This window comes from Arvicola amphibius, chromosome 10 (assembly GCF_903992535.2).
Source record: "Arvicola amphibius chromosome 10, mArvAmp1.2, whole genome shotgun sequence".
Lineage (NCBI taxonomy): Eukaryota > Metazoa > Chordata > Mammalia > Rodentia > Cricetidae > Arvicola > Arvicola amphibius.
In genome coordinates this window covers 47,820,410-47,834,906 of record NC_052056.1, presented here as the reverse complement: position 1 = coordinate 47,834,906, position 14,497 = coordinate 47,820,410, and positions in this window count along the sequence as shown.

Sequence of the window (14,497 nt, the reverse complement as noted above, 5' to 3'; positions counted from 1 at the left end):
GTGAGTCTGCTTCTTTTTTTTCCAGAGCTTTCAGGTGTGCTGTTAAGTCACCAATGAGTGCTTTCTCCGTTTTCTTTAAGTGGGCACTTAGTGCTATGAACTTTCCTCTTAGCACTGCTTTCATTGTGTCCCATAGGTTTGAGTATGTTGTGTCTTTGTTTTCATTAAATTCAAGAAAGACTTTAATTTCTTTCTTTATTTCTTCCTTGACCCAGGTGTGGGTCAGTAGTTGACTGTTCAGTTTCCATGAGTTTGTGGGCCTTCTGGGGGTAGCATTGTTGTTGAATTCTAATTTTAATCCATGGTGATCCGATAAGACACAGGTGGTTACTAATATTTTTTTGTAACTGTGGAAGTTTGCTTTGTTACCAAGTATATGGTCAATTTTCGAAAAGGTTCCATGAGCCGCAGAGAAGAAGGTATATTCTTTCCTATTTGGGTGGAATGTTCTATAGATGTCTGTTAAGTCCATTTGGTTCATTACCTCCATTAAGTCTTTCAATTCTCTGTTAGGTTTCTGTCTGATTGACCTGTCCATTGGTGAGAGAGGAGTGTTGAAGTCTCCAACTATTAGTGTGTGTGGTTTGATGGCTGCCTTGAGTTCTAGAAGTGTTTCTTTTACATAAGTGGGAGCTTTAATATTAGGGGCATAGATATTCAGGATTGAGACTTCATTCTGAAGGATTTTTCCTGTTATGAGTATAAAGTGTCCCTTTCCATCTCTTCTGATTGATTTTAGTTTGAAGTCAACTTTGTTGGAAATTAGTATGGCCACACCCGCTTGTTTCTTAGGGCCATTTGCTTGATAAACCTTTTCCCAACCCTTTACTCTGAGTAGGTGCCTGTCTTTGTGGTTGAGGTGTGTTTCTTGTAAACAGCAAAATGTTGGATTCTGTTTTCGTATCCAGTCTCTTAGCCTGTGCCTTTTTATAGGTGAATTGAGTCCATTGATATTAAGTGATATTAATGACCAGTGGTTGTTAACTTCAGTCATTTTTAGTAGTAGAGTTTGTGTGTTTCCCTTCTTCTAGTTGTGCTGGTGAAGGGTCGCTAGATGCCTGAGTTATTGTCGGCGTTGTTGGACTCCTTGGTTTGTGATTTTCCTTCTATTACTTTCTGCAAGGCTGGATTTGTGGCTGCGTATTGTTTAAATCTGTTTTTGTCCTGGAATATCTTGTTTTCTCCATCAATGGTGAATGCAAGCTTTGCTGGGTATAATAGTCTAGGCTTGCATCCATGTTCCCTAAGTGTCTGTAGCACATCTATCCAAGCTCTTCTGGCTTTCATGGTTTCCATTGAGAAATCAGGTGTAATTCTGATAGGTTTCCCTTTATATGTTACTTGACCTTTTTCCTTTGCAGCTCTTAATATCTGTTCTTTATTCTGTATGTTTTGTGTTTTGATTATTATATGGCGTGGGGATGCTTTCTTTTGATCCAGTCTATTTGGTGTTCTGTAGGCTTCTTGTACCTTCATAGGAACATCCTTCTTTAGGTTGGGGAAGTTTTCTTCTATAATTTTGTTGAATATGTTTTCTGGGCCTTTGAGTTGTAATTCTTCTCCTTCTTCTACCCCAATTATTCTTAGGTTTGGTCTTTTCATGGTGTCCCAGATTTCCTGAATGTTTTGTGTTAAGAATTTGTTAGATTTGTTTAGTTCTTTAATCTGTGAGTTTATTTCCTCTATAGTATCTTCAGAGTCCGAGATTCTTTCTTCCATCTCTTGTATTCGGTTGGAAATACTTGTCTCTGAAGTTTCTGTTCGTTTACTCAGAGTTTCCATTTCCAGTCGTCCCTCAGATTGTGTTTTCTTCAATACCTCCATTTCATTTATCAGGTCTTGTACTGTTTCCCTTACCTGTTTGATTGCTTTTTCTTGTTTTTCTTGTTTTTCTTAGGTATCTTTGAGAGATTTATTTATTTCGTCTACCTTTTTGTTTGTCATCTCCATTTCTTTATGGCAGTTTTTTACCTCCTGTTTAAGGTCCTCTATTATTTTTATAAAGTACTGTTTAATGTCGGTTTCTTCTATATCTTCTGGGGTAGGGTGTTCAATTCTTGTTGTTTCGGGATGTCTGGCTTGTGGTGATGTCATGTTGCCTTTCATGTTGTTGGAGGAGCTCCTGCATTGGCGCCTGCCCATCTCTTCCTTCAAAAGGAGCGCGGAGGTGTTTGGTGTCCCCAAAGAATGATGGATCCTCCTGCAGACTGTGAGGTCCCCTTGCAGGCCAAGCAGCTCTCAGACAAAGGCCTACCTTGCTCCGGGCAGTCAAATGAAGGAGGGGACCTCCCACCGGCCTGGGTGTACTCAATTCCAGGTCCCCAGAGCCCAAACAGGCTGAGCTGTGGGATTTTGTGGCTCCAAAGACGGGAAGATGAGGCAGGGGGAGGGGGGGAGGATTCTGGGTGCAAGCTGGGAAGGGACAGGAAGAGAGAGGCAGTATCCGGGGAGAATAACCCCTGCAGGAAGAGCAGGAAGTGTGCTGGTGGCAGGGGGAGTTGTGGAAAGTCGGTGGTCCCTCTCCGGGCAGCTGCCGCGGTTCGGGCACTCACTCCTCACTCACCCCAAAGAATGATGGATCCTCCTGCAGACTGTGAGGTCCCCTTGCAGGCCAAGCAGCTCTCAGACAAAGGCCTACCTTGCCCCAGGCAGTCAAATGAAGGAGGGGACCTCCCACCGGCCTGGGTGCACTCAATTCCGGGTCCCCAGAGCCCAAACAGGCTGAGCTGTGGGATTTTGTGGCCCCAAAGACAGGAGGATGAGGAAGGGGGAGGGGGGGAGGGTTCTGGGTGCAAGCTGGGAAGGGACAGGGAGAGAGAGGCAGTATCCGGGGAGAATAACCCCTGCAGGAAGAGCAGGAAGTGTGCTGGTGGCAGGGGGAGTTGTGGAGAGTCGGTGGTCCCTCTCCGGGACAGGTTGCCGCGGTTCGGGCACTCACTCCTCACTCACCCCAAAGAATGATGGATCCTTCTGCAGACTGTGAGGTCCCCTTGCAGGCCAAGCAGCTCTCAGACAAAGGCCTACCTTGCTCCAGGCAGTCAAATGAAGGAGGGGACCTCCCACCGGCCTGGGTGCACTCAATTCCGGGGCCCCAGAGCCCAAACAGGCTGAGCTGTGGGATTTTGTGGCCCCAAAGACGGGAGGATGAGGAAGGGGGAGGGGGGGAGGATTCTGGGTGCAAGCTGGGAAGGGACAGGGAGAGAGAGGCGGTATCCGGGGAGAATAACCCCTGCAGGAAGAGCAGGAAGTGTGCTGGTGGCAGGGGGAGTTGTGGAGAGTCGGTGGTCCCTCTCCGGGCAGCTGCCGCGGTTCGGGCACTCACTCCTCACTCACCCCAAAGAACGATGGATCCTCCTGCAGACTTTCAGGTCCCCTTGCAGGCCAAGCAGCTCTCAGACAAAGGCCTACCTTGCTCTGGGCAGTCAAATGAAGGAGGGGACTTCCCACCGGCCTGGGTGCATTCAATTCCAGGTCCCCAGAGCCCAAACAGGCTGAGCTGTGGGATTTTGTGGCCCCAAAGACGGGAGGATGAGGCAGGGGGAGGGGGGGAGGATTCTGGGTGCAAGCTGGGAAGGGACAGGAAGAGAGAGGCAGTATCCGGGGAGAATAACCCCTGCAGGAAGAGCAGGAAGTGTGCTGGTGGCAGGGGGAGTTGTGGAGAGTCGGTGGTCCCTCTCCGGGCAGCTGCCGCGGTTCGGGCACTCACTCCTCACTCACCCCAAAGAATGATGGATCCTTCTGCAGACTGTGAGGTCCCCTTGCAGGCCAAGCAGCTCTCAGACAAAGGCCTACCTTGCTCCGGGCAGTCAAATGAAGGAGGGGACCTCCCACCGGCCTGGGTGCACTCAATTCCGGGGCCCCAGAGCCCAAACAGGCTGAGCTGTGGGATTTTGTGGCCCCAAAGACAGGAGGATGAGGAAGGGGGAGGGGGGGAGGATTCTGGGTGCAAGCTGGGAAGGGACAGGGAGAGAGAGGCGGTATCCGGGGAGAATAACCCCTGCAGGAAGAGCAGGAAGTGTGCTGGTGGCAGGGGGAGTTGTGGAGAGTCGGTGGTCCCTCTCCGGACAGTTGCCGCGGTTCGGGCACTCACTCCTCACTCACCCCAAAGCTCCCCAAATTTTCAGAACTTGTTCAAGTTTACAATTCAATTTCATTATAAAGGACTCATCATTACTATATTGGTAAGTAAATTCTGTCACAAGAAATCATCTTTTTGTGGAGTAAATGGTCAAATTTGGCATGCAATTTGAGTAGATTACCTCAGATACAAGGCTTCAATATAAAATATTTTATTGACATTTATTGGTATCATGTACTGTTTGTTTTGCTGAGGAGTAGTCCAAAATACTGGATGTTGTTTTTCCACAATACAGCAACCCTTCTGTCTCTACAGTCCAAATCCAAAAATCTTTCTCAGTGTATTTGTTTCATTCATTCACTAACCCAGCTTTGAATCCAAAACGAAGTACTCTATAGAATGTCTACCAGGATCCGTATTTTAGAGGTAAACTTTATTTAATCCTCTTTCTGAATGAATAAACACACTAGACAGCTTGATATACAAAGCTACGCATTTATGGCCAGGAATTCAGAGCTATCCACTTTGCTTATAATATAATATTTTTAATGACCCGTGGTTTGGGAGACTTAGTCCAAGGTCTCTTCACCCATTACTGTGGGAGAACACATTGGTGGAGAAGCACAGCAGAACAGAGTCATTTCAGGGTAGCTAAGAAATGAAAAGTGAGATCCCAGGGACAAGATATGTCCTCCAGTGCATACCCCAGTAAGCTTCTTTCTCCTTTTAGGTTCATCTCCCTCTTCCACCACTCCTTAATAATTCCATCATAATATGAACCTGACATGGATTACTCAACTGATGAAGCCTGAGCTCTCGTGATACAATGGCTCTCCAGCCCCTCTGAATAATATTGTATTGGGAATAAGCTTTCTACAGCTGATTCTTTGGAGGAGAGGGCTCGTATATTAACCACAGCACCAGAACCAGCAGTTTCATTCTTTTTTTTTCCAGTTTATTTATTTTTTATTAAAAATTGCCATCTCCTCCCCTCCTCCTCCCCCTTCCCTCCCCTCCCCTCCACCCACACCCCCACTCCCTCCCTCTTGAGGCCAAACAGTCATCAGGGTACTCTACACTATGTTGAGACCAAGGTCCTCCCAACTCCCCCCAGGTCCAGGAAGGTGAGCAACCGAACTGACAAGGCTCACACAGAGCCCGTCCATGTCGTAGAGACCAAGCCCATCGCCATTGTTTCATTCTTATGTGAATGTCCTGACATGTAACGTTTGGTGTCACAATACTAAGGAACTTGTTCCCCAGGGACTAGATAGGTACCCATGCAACACTATAATTCAGTTCGTGTGTTCTTCTGCAAAAAGATGCAAAAGAGCTTTGGTCCATTTGAGCCTGACTAAAACTGAAGCACATGGCTCCCCTGATTCTCACATATCACAAGTAACTAGGCCTGCAACATGGGTGATTTATATGTCTCGGTACGATACCTTTAGTTCCACAGACCTGCTGCAACTCAGCTTTCTCCGTGATCATATTTTCACCCGAATTTTCACATTACCTTAAGAAAAACTGAGATTATGAATGATGAATTTGTGGCCCAAGCATCCTTGGACCATCTTGGAATTCTTAAAACAACAAACTCCTGGCCACCGAATTGTGCAAACTCCCGTCTGAAGAATTTACAGGACAGATTTTGCTAATTATTATTGACATTGACAGTGATGTGACTATTCTTTCAAAATGATGAAAAAAATGATTGGCAGGTACCTGTTTTTCTTTTCAGAGAGTCTCTGGAGAACTGAATAACTGAAGTGGCAGACAGCAATCTTCTGTGACACTGACCTTTCATATTAAATGAAAGCTGAAGGGCTAGTCTCGAAGGGAAAGAAAATGAATAATCTGTAAGGCCAACTATTCACTTCTGAATACACAGGGTTTAGAAAAGGAGACACTAAAATGATATAGTAAACAAATCAAAGTGTGCTGCACTACAAATTAAGTACATTTTCCACTTTCTGGGTCATCTTGAAAAGCCCACTATGAGAAGGTACCCAGATAGGAGCATGTTGACATGGTTACCAAGGAATACATACTGGTCAAATGTAACATTAATAGGCATTAGAAACACAAGGAGAACTTCTAAAAATAGGCATTTAGACCAGTCCCTCCTGGTTTCACTTCTGATTCAGGAAGTCTTGACTTAAGAGATGTACATCTCTATCAAGTTCTATGGGGGTCATTGGCTTAAAGGCCATCCTCTGAGAACCTTCTTTTGCAAGAGAAGGCATGCTCACTTGGAAGAGGTGAAACAGAGGGATTTATGACCATTTGTCTTGATCAAGTTCAACAAGTATAGACAAAAGATTCCTCTGCTAGCCCGTAGGCTGTAGGCTGTAGGCTCTTAGCCATGCCCTACCCCAAATGCCAACTGCCTTGAGAACTTTTAGGTAGACATAGATAGAGGGTGATATGGTAAAAATGCAGACAGCAAATTGCCTCTGGAATTGTGAGAAAGTCTTTTTCCTTTGACAACTTCTACACACCATTCTCCGTTCAGTTCCAATCTCAGAACAGAAGTCCTCATATCTTAAAAGTTAGAAAAGAAATTTTAAAGAGTCATGGCCTACTTTTACCTCTCTGAATAAAATGTTTGAGGGTATGTTTTTATTAAGGTCTTGATTTTTCCAAAGTTTAATCATTTCATTTTAAAACATCACCTCCCTCAACTAGAAATCAAAAGTAACGAACAGAGATTTGAACCCTTGACTTAGTGTAATGAAAGAGTAACAAGTAAAGCATCCAGTGAGTAGTTAAATCTGATAATACTTTCTGTTAATTTTTTTGCAATAATTCAATTAAGATCCTATTGGCTGGTATCCAGAAAGCATGCACAGCTTCAAAGTTTTACAATATTTCATATTTTAAGAATATTTCATATTCTTAAAGTAGTCTATACTCATTTAGTGTATTTACTAACCCAAATACTTCAAGCAGAGTTTCTTTCTAATGAAATTTAAAATAGCCATTTATATTGAAGCCAAATCTCTGTTGGTTATTAGCTCATGCTACTGTGGTGCTTTATATCTCCAAAGGCAGAAATAAGAGCTCAAAAGAAATTACATTACAAAATTTGTATTAACATAGCTACTGCAGTTTCTTTTTGAAGATTTAAGAGACTGGAACTACACTGGCTCCTCTTTGACTCCTCTTAAACATCAGGACCCCTAGACAAGTCAACTAAGGTCATTCAGAGTGATTGAATCATTCGGTCCCTCCTAATCCTGTCAAGTTCCTAACTACAGTGTCCACAATCCTACACTCCCATTATAAGTTCGCTAATGACAGTCTTGGAACATTCCAGAAAACTTTAGCACTTCCTTTTTTTAAAAACCATAAATTTCATACAACTCTTTTGGATTCTTAGTCTATAATTTCTCATAAAATTCTTTGAGATCCTCTGGTGAAGACAAATGGCAAGAATTATTAGACTTTAATCTCTTATCCTTCAGTGTTATCTGTGCTGGATCGTAACTCTATGGTTTGGCTTCCCTCATAAAACTAAACCACAAAGCCATTCCTTTCATTTCAAGCTTAACAGCACACAGACCCCTGGGTAAAGCAATATAAACATTCTTGAGTAATTTCTCAAAACCAAATCTCCCCTGAAGAAAGAGACACGAAACTCAGTGATGTGTAATCGCTCCCTGAACGTGTGAAGCTGGTGTTCTCAGGCCACCCAAGTAGAACGGTGAGAATGATGTTCACATGTTGAACTAAGACAGGCACGAGCACCATCTGTAATTACTGATCTGCGTTTATTCTGGCTCCACCATAGTTTTCTTCCAAGCAAGTCACCACAAGAGGTGATCAGTTTGGTGGGGTGTAAAGGAGGTGAAACCTCCTGTATATAGAAGCTTTTAAAAAAAATGTAATCTACAGGATTTCATTTAAATCATTGGTTTCTGACAGTCATTTGCTCAATGCATCACCCTCTTTAAATGATTATTATTAACACCAATATCCATAGCCAAACACATGAAAAAACTGTGGGTAAAATAAGTGCTAGTAAAATATTCATGTAAGTGTTCATAAAGACTCTGCTAATGATAGGAGCAAAACTGGAAAAAGTACGGGTGTCCACTGTTTGGATACCGTGGAAGGGTCTTCCAAGGGGATAATGAATAGAAGTCAAGTGGATAAAATACACCTACCTAGAGTAATGTGGAGTTACTTTATATTTTCAAATATCTGTGTTGGCCACTTTATTTTTTACTTTATTTCCTCCTTTTAAAAATTGTATACATGTGTACAATGTACCTTGGTCATATTTATTCCCATCCAGCTGTGCCACAACATCATCTCCCAATATATGTATACCTGTGCATATATTTTATGACATACATATATCTGATATCACATGTGCATATGCACACACACACACACACACACACACACACACACACACACATATTCCATTAAGCCCAATTAGTGTGTTTTCCACATGCTCATTTGTATGAGGTTATGCACGGGGACATGAATGACCTGACAATGAGCATCCCACATACACACCAAAAGAAAAATGACTCTCCTTTTGGTAGCCATTAACTGCTATTAGCTCTTCAGATAGGGAGTTAAGAATTGGGAACCCTCCTGGATCCATGCTATAATTTTAACTGTCTTGATCTTGGGAAGGTCTTGTGCAGGTAACTGCTGCTGCTTTGAGTTCATGAGTGTAACAGCTGTATCACTTCAGAGGCCAAGCTTTGCCGAACTCCTCACCACCCTCTGGATCTTACATTCATTCCTCTTCCTCTTTTCCCTTGTTCCCAAAATTTTGGTTGAGAGGGATAATATAGATGTATTAATCTCTTAAATGCAAACAATAATATCACATTTTCCAGAAGAGAAAGAAGAAATAATAATGACAAAAATCCATTGCAACAGTAACCATAAAATACAAAAACTAGTAAGCGCTATTTTCCTTCTATGCTCTCTGCTATTTCACTGTTATGGAAAAAGAATCTTTTTGAGACATCACAGGAAAGGAGATAATATAAACTGAAGCACGCCCACTTGAAATTGCATTGCAGAGATTGAAAGTTTAACAAGTAACTATTTTCTAGGTGACGTGGGTTCATAAGCCCATCTAAACCTCACGGTTCTCACATGTGAATCGGGCATAGGTAGAAGCCACTCAAGAATGCAAACAAGGAGCAACCCAAGCACTTGGCATGCTATTCTACATACCACAGTAAGTGCTTACATCTGTGGTAGCTAGAGCACCAGCTCCATATAGCACTCCCCAGAGGCTCTGACGTCTCCTGTCTTAGTCCTCATTCACTCCTCAAGTTACACAGAAACTAAGCATCCTCATCAACAAATGAATCGTGAAAATCAAAATATCCCCTCCCTCAAAATAAAAATAGAACCTAAAACTTGTATTCCAATTTTCGTCACATTTCTGTGCAACAGTTGTTCATAAGGAGGTCCCATGACCTGTCTTGTCTGAATGTCATAAGTGCCACACTTGGTCTCTTCTGTCCTGTCTTACCCATCATGTTTCCAGTGTCTCTCTCTCACACACACATACCACACACACACACACACACACACACACTCACACAATCATTGCTTTCTCTCTCTTCTTCGACCCTATTTTTATCTAGATTCAAATTGAAAGCAGTAAACATGCACAGTATTTAGGACATATATTTTTATCTTGGCCACTAAGACATGAATAGACACTGCATAAATAGGAACCACTTGGTTAGATTATAGTACCCCTTGAAGCTCCTACTAGAATTTTTCTTAGACTTTGAAAGAAAATGACATTAGTTTATATTTGGTCACTTAAAAATAACTTAAAATAAGAAAAAGAACCATTTTCACAATCCACATAAAGTAATAAAATAGTGTGAGAACAATTCTTTAAATGCAATTCAGCCAATTAGAGAAAAAATGATTAAACAGAGATATTGGATGCAAACATGTTGAAGGGCATATTTTACATGAGTTGAATGTGTCTAACTAAGCAACTGCTTATAGAGGTCATAATGGAAGAACCTGGAATCTTAAAGTGGATCTCCTGTCCTGACTGTCCCATTTGAAAGACAGACCAAAATGTCTGAAGAATATGGCAGAATATACGAGTTTTTAATTGACCCAGGCATCAAGAGGAGAGCTTGAAATAGAGGAATTTCTCTTAGTATGAAATGGCTCAAGGCTTTCAAGGAAGCCAGAAGCAAGATGAGCCCCCATATTCTCAAAGGTGTCATCCAAATCAAGCCACACTGGTGGAGCCTCCTGTGGGGCAGGAACTGAAATGACTATGCCAGAGAAGGAATGTCGAGCGCAAAGTTTGACCTCAGTGCCTTTTGGGAACCTAGACAAATGTGGCAAGTTCCAAAGACTAGATCTCAGTCCTGAGTTAGGGAACAAAAATAAAGTTCTGAGACCTGTAGCATTTGGGAGCCACTGAAGCCAAGAGTGAGGATACATGTTTCTAACCATGACAACTTCAAAGAGACCAGAACAATAGCGGGCTATTGCCCCGAAACTTGAAAAATGATTAGCAGCACTCATATTTCACCAGATCCTGGTCCCATCACTACAAGAACAGAAAGTCGTGTGTGTGCGTGCATGCTCAAGTGTGTGCATATGTGTGTACATGTGTGTGTGCACTCACCTAGGTACAGATGCCCATGGAAATCAGAAGGGGGCATTGGATGCCCTGGAAGTAGCATTACAGACAGTTGTGAAATGTCTTATTTAGGTGCTAGGAACAAAATTCTGATCCTTTGCCAGAGAAACGCACGCCATATTAACTGTTGAGGCATCCCTCCTACCTGTCTGTGGATCAGTTCAGGTAAACATGACTTATAATAACAAGACAGGCTATTTTTGTTGCCCTGTATCCAAAAGACAAAAAAATAGGAGAAATTATGACATATACACATGCACACATGTCTGTATGTATAAGTAACATGAGAAATTGTTTTCTCTGTTAGAAAATAATAAATTTAAACTAATCAGAAAGCAGAACACTTCCTGTTTTTCCCAGCTTTTCAGTAGTATTTAACTTTAACCTATGGGAACAAATTATCTTCTGAATGTCTTCTAATTTCTGGGATATAAAGACTCTCAGTCTCTCTGTCTGTCTCTCTCTCTTTATTTCAGGAACACTACATTTTTAAGCCTTTCCATTCTTCTCAGAGCAACAGCTTCAAATGAGGCCCTAAAATATGGAACCCTGAGATTTTCAAGTGCATTATAAAAGCTATCTACACATTTAGCCTATCACTGTGATAGACGCTCACAGTAAGTAGCACACACCCACTTACAAATGTCTATCACACCCATGACTTAATTAATTTAGAGGAAAAGTCTTCACACAGCAACCCCTGGGAGTCAAAGATTCTGCGCGCGAGTGTGAACACTCCAAAGATGAACACAAGTAGCTCGTAAGGCAGCACACCTTTCCTGTTGTGGCCACAACATCTTTTACCAGAGCAAGGACCACTGGCATCCAAGATCTCCAAGCTCTACAGCTGCAGCAAGCAGGAAAAACTGGCAAATGCTCTGTCTTCATAGTTGATGTCAGCATGTTTTAATAAGCAAGCGTTCTTCAGTTAAGTATTTATGAGCAAACGCTCTGGAATGCTCCAAAGCCTGATAATTAACAGCTATGTACTACAATTAAATTTTATTAGTGCTTTAGATATTCGGGTAAGATATTATCTCTTGTGTATGACAAATTCATACTTCATGTCAAACCTCAAAGCAGCAATAAGAGCATGAATTTTATTTTTGTTTTCATTTTTATTTTCTTCCTAATTTCACTATTCTTAATTCGATCTGTATCTCAAACTGTGAATTTCATGAACCTTTCAAAGATCCATGGGGAAAACGCTGGCAAAGGCATTCAATGCTTTCCCCAGGCATTCACCAGCCCTCAGAGGGCACAAATAGGGACAAACTAAATTAAGGTGATGACGTGAGGTCTCAGCAGTCCTAATTCACATTCATGGTCCCTTGTGGCTGGGCTATTTCATTCAACAGATGTTAATTGAATGTCCACTATGCATGTGGTACTGTGCAAAGGTTTATGAAGTTAAGATATTGCAACATCTGTTTTTTCCTGATGCCCTAACTTTATAGTCTTAGAAATTAATAAATCTAAAAAATACACAGATCCAGGAGATTATAACTCTGATGATAATATCATGCTATACAAACAAGAAAATTAACGCAAGGCAATAAATGCCAAATAAAAGCAGCAGATGTCATAATACTTCTGAGAAGTGAACGCTTGGACCTTCAGCTTCAAGAGTTCCAAAGCACTCTTTCTTAAATACCAGTGTTAGTCAGTGTTTGTTAAAAACATGTCTGTGGAACACACTAGCCGAGTGGACCCAGGTAGAGCTCCCAATTTAAACTTTCCTGATGTTGCACACAAAGGTATTTCATTACAAACCTGCCTTGTGACACAGTATCCTATGGAAAGCCTGGGGGTTACTGCTGCTGCAAGAGTGGGATGTCAACAAGGAATGGGCTTGACAAGGAATGGCTAGCTGCTGATTTGAGCTTACAGATACTCTTGCTGCATAGAAGGTGAGTTAGATAAGGGTCATTTAGCTCTGTCATCTTTGAGTGCCTACAGGGCTGATAAGGCACACTTGGAATACCATCTCTGACCCTGGCATGGGGCGGTCCTATCTGTTCAGCTTTGAGCTCTTCAGAGCCTTCCATCATACCTCTCCAGTTTCTTGCAATACTTGAAATTCCAACCACTTGAGACCCTTCTTCAGTTAAGAAGCTGGTTCCACGAAGCACTTATGGCCCTGTACCTGGGAAGCACTGCCACAAGCAAGGGACAAACGTGATTTGTCTCCTAAAGCTCCAGTTGTGGCAACTTGGCCCTAAAGCTGAGTGAATCACTTGGCTCCACCCACGCCAGCCAGCTTTACTGCATCCAGAGGAATGTTACATGATTGTCTATACGCTGGAAAGTGCGTGTTGGTTTTTAAAACACCTATGCCGACTTCACTTCAAAGGACCCACCTTGCTTCACTGTTTCAAACCAGTCAGGCATGGCCTCCTAGCATCCATCCCATAGGACCCAATTCTTTCCTGGTTCTTCCCGGGCCAAATATCCAAGCAGCTTCAGCGAGTTGACCCCCACCTCTTCCTCACTGCAAACTCAAGAGCCATTTCTGACCTTGGTCACAAGTTCAGAGTGCCTTCGAGCTCTAAAAGCCACACAGATCATCATGGGACTAAGTCCTAGTCCCTCTTTGCTGTCCTCATCTGTCTCTGTTTTATGTTTTTATGCCTTGTTTTCATGTCTTGAGGACATAGGGTATCCTGACTATGGCATTTGTCATTTTCCCAGCCCTCCTTTCTCAAGCATTTTAGAGTAAATTTATGACTATGCGTAATTAACCTAACCCCCTAAAATAAAAAGAAGACAGGACAAGGGATTTTATCAATGCCTTTCCCCATTTGTGGCCTCATAGATAAAATTCCCACAGTCAGTAGCAATGCGAGATTCCAGCCAGGTTCCAGGCCATCCCTCACCAGTCCATCCCCAGTCTGCTCCTGCTAGGGATACACAGTCCAGTTCTGCTTGGGTCTCTTGGAGTTTCTCTGTTCTCTATCCAGAGCTGCTACCAGAGAGAAGCAAAGGGTCTACTGCTGGAAATCCTAGGCAGATGACAGAAAGCGCTTGCTTGTATGTTCTATTGATGCTGTCTGGCAGGCTTTGGGCAAGATACTGGAGATAGGAAATGAATTAAAAATGAACAAACGTGGTTCCTAGTGACACAGGTCTGTCCCTATAGTGGTCGGGTACCAGTCCCCGCTCACCGATGTCGAAACGAAAGACCAGAAAACGAATGCGAAAATGAAAACTTACCAACTAGTTCCAAAGAAGCTAGAAATTGAATTTTTTTTCTTCAAATGAACATATATCTTGATGTGAAAGAGTCTCCTGAGAAGTTACTTTTTAGAAAGAAAAGGATGTATACATGTTGCATTCTGTTTGCTGGCCGGGGAGGAAAGGCTTTCAGGAAGATTTTGTCACAGTGTAATGCAATCTGCCTTGGTTGTTGCCCCAGGTGCCTTTCCCTCATTGTAAAATGCCATTAAAGAGGATTCCCACACGTCAGAAGAAATGAATGAGGGAAGTGAGAGTAGGTCCTTTCCCACCCCCACCCCCGCATTGGTACGAATAATTAAGTCATGAAATGTTTCTGGTGCAAACATCAACCACTCCAGTGCCAGTGAGACTGTCTCATAGTCTCGGCTTTTTATCTGTTTATAAATGTAATGTATACTCATTGTAAAAAAAATTAGCCAAAGAAAACGCTTTGTAATCTCAATACTCAGTGGTAATCACTTTTAATATTTGTATTTATCCCTGTCTTACATTTCTATTGCTGTGAAGAGACACCATGACCACAG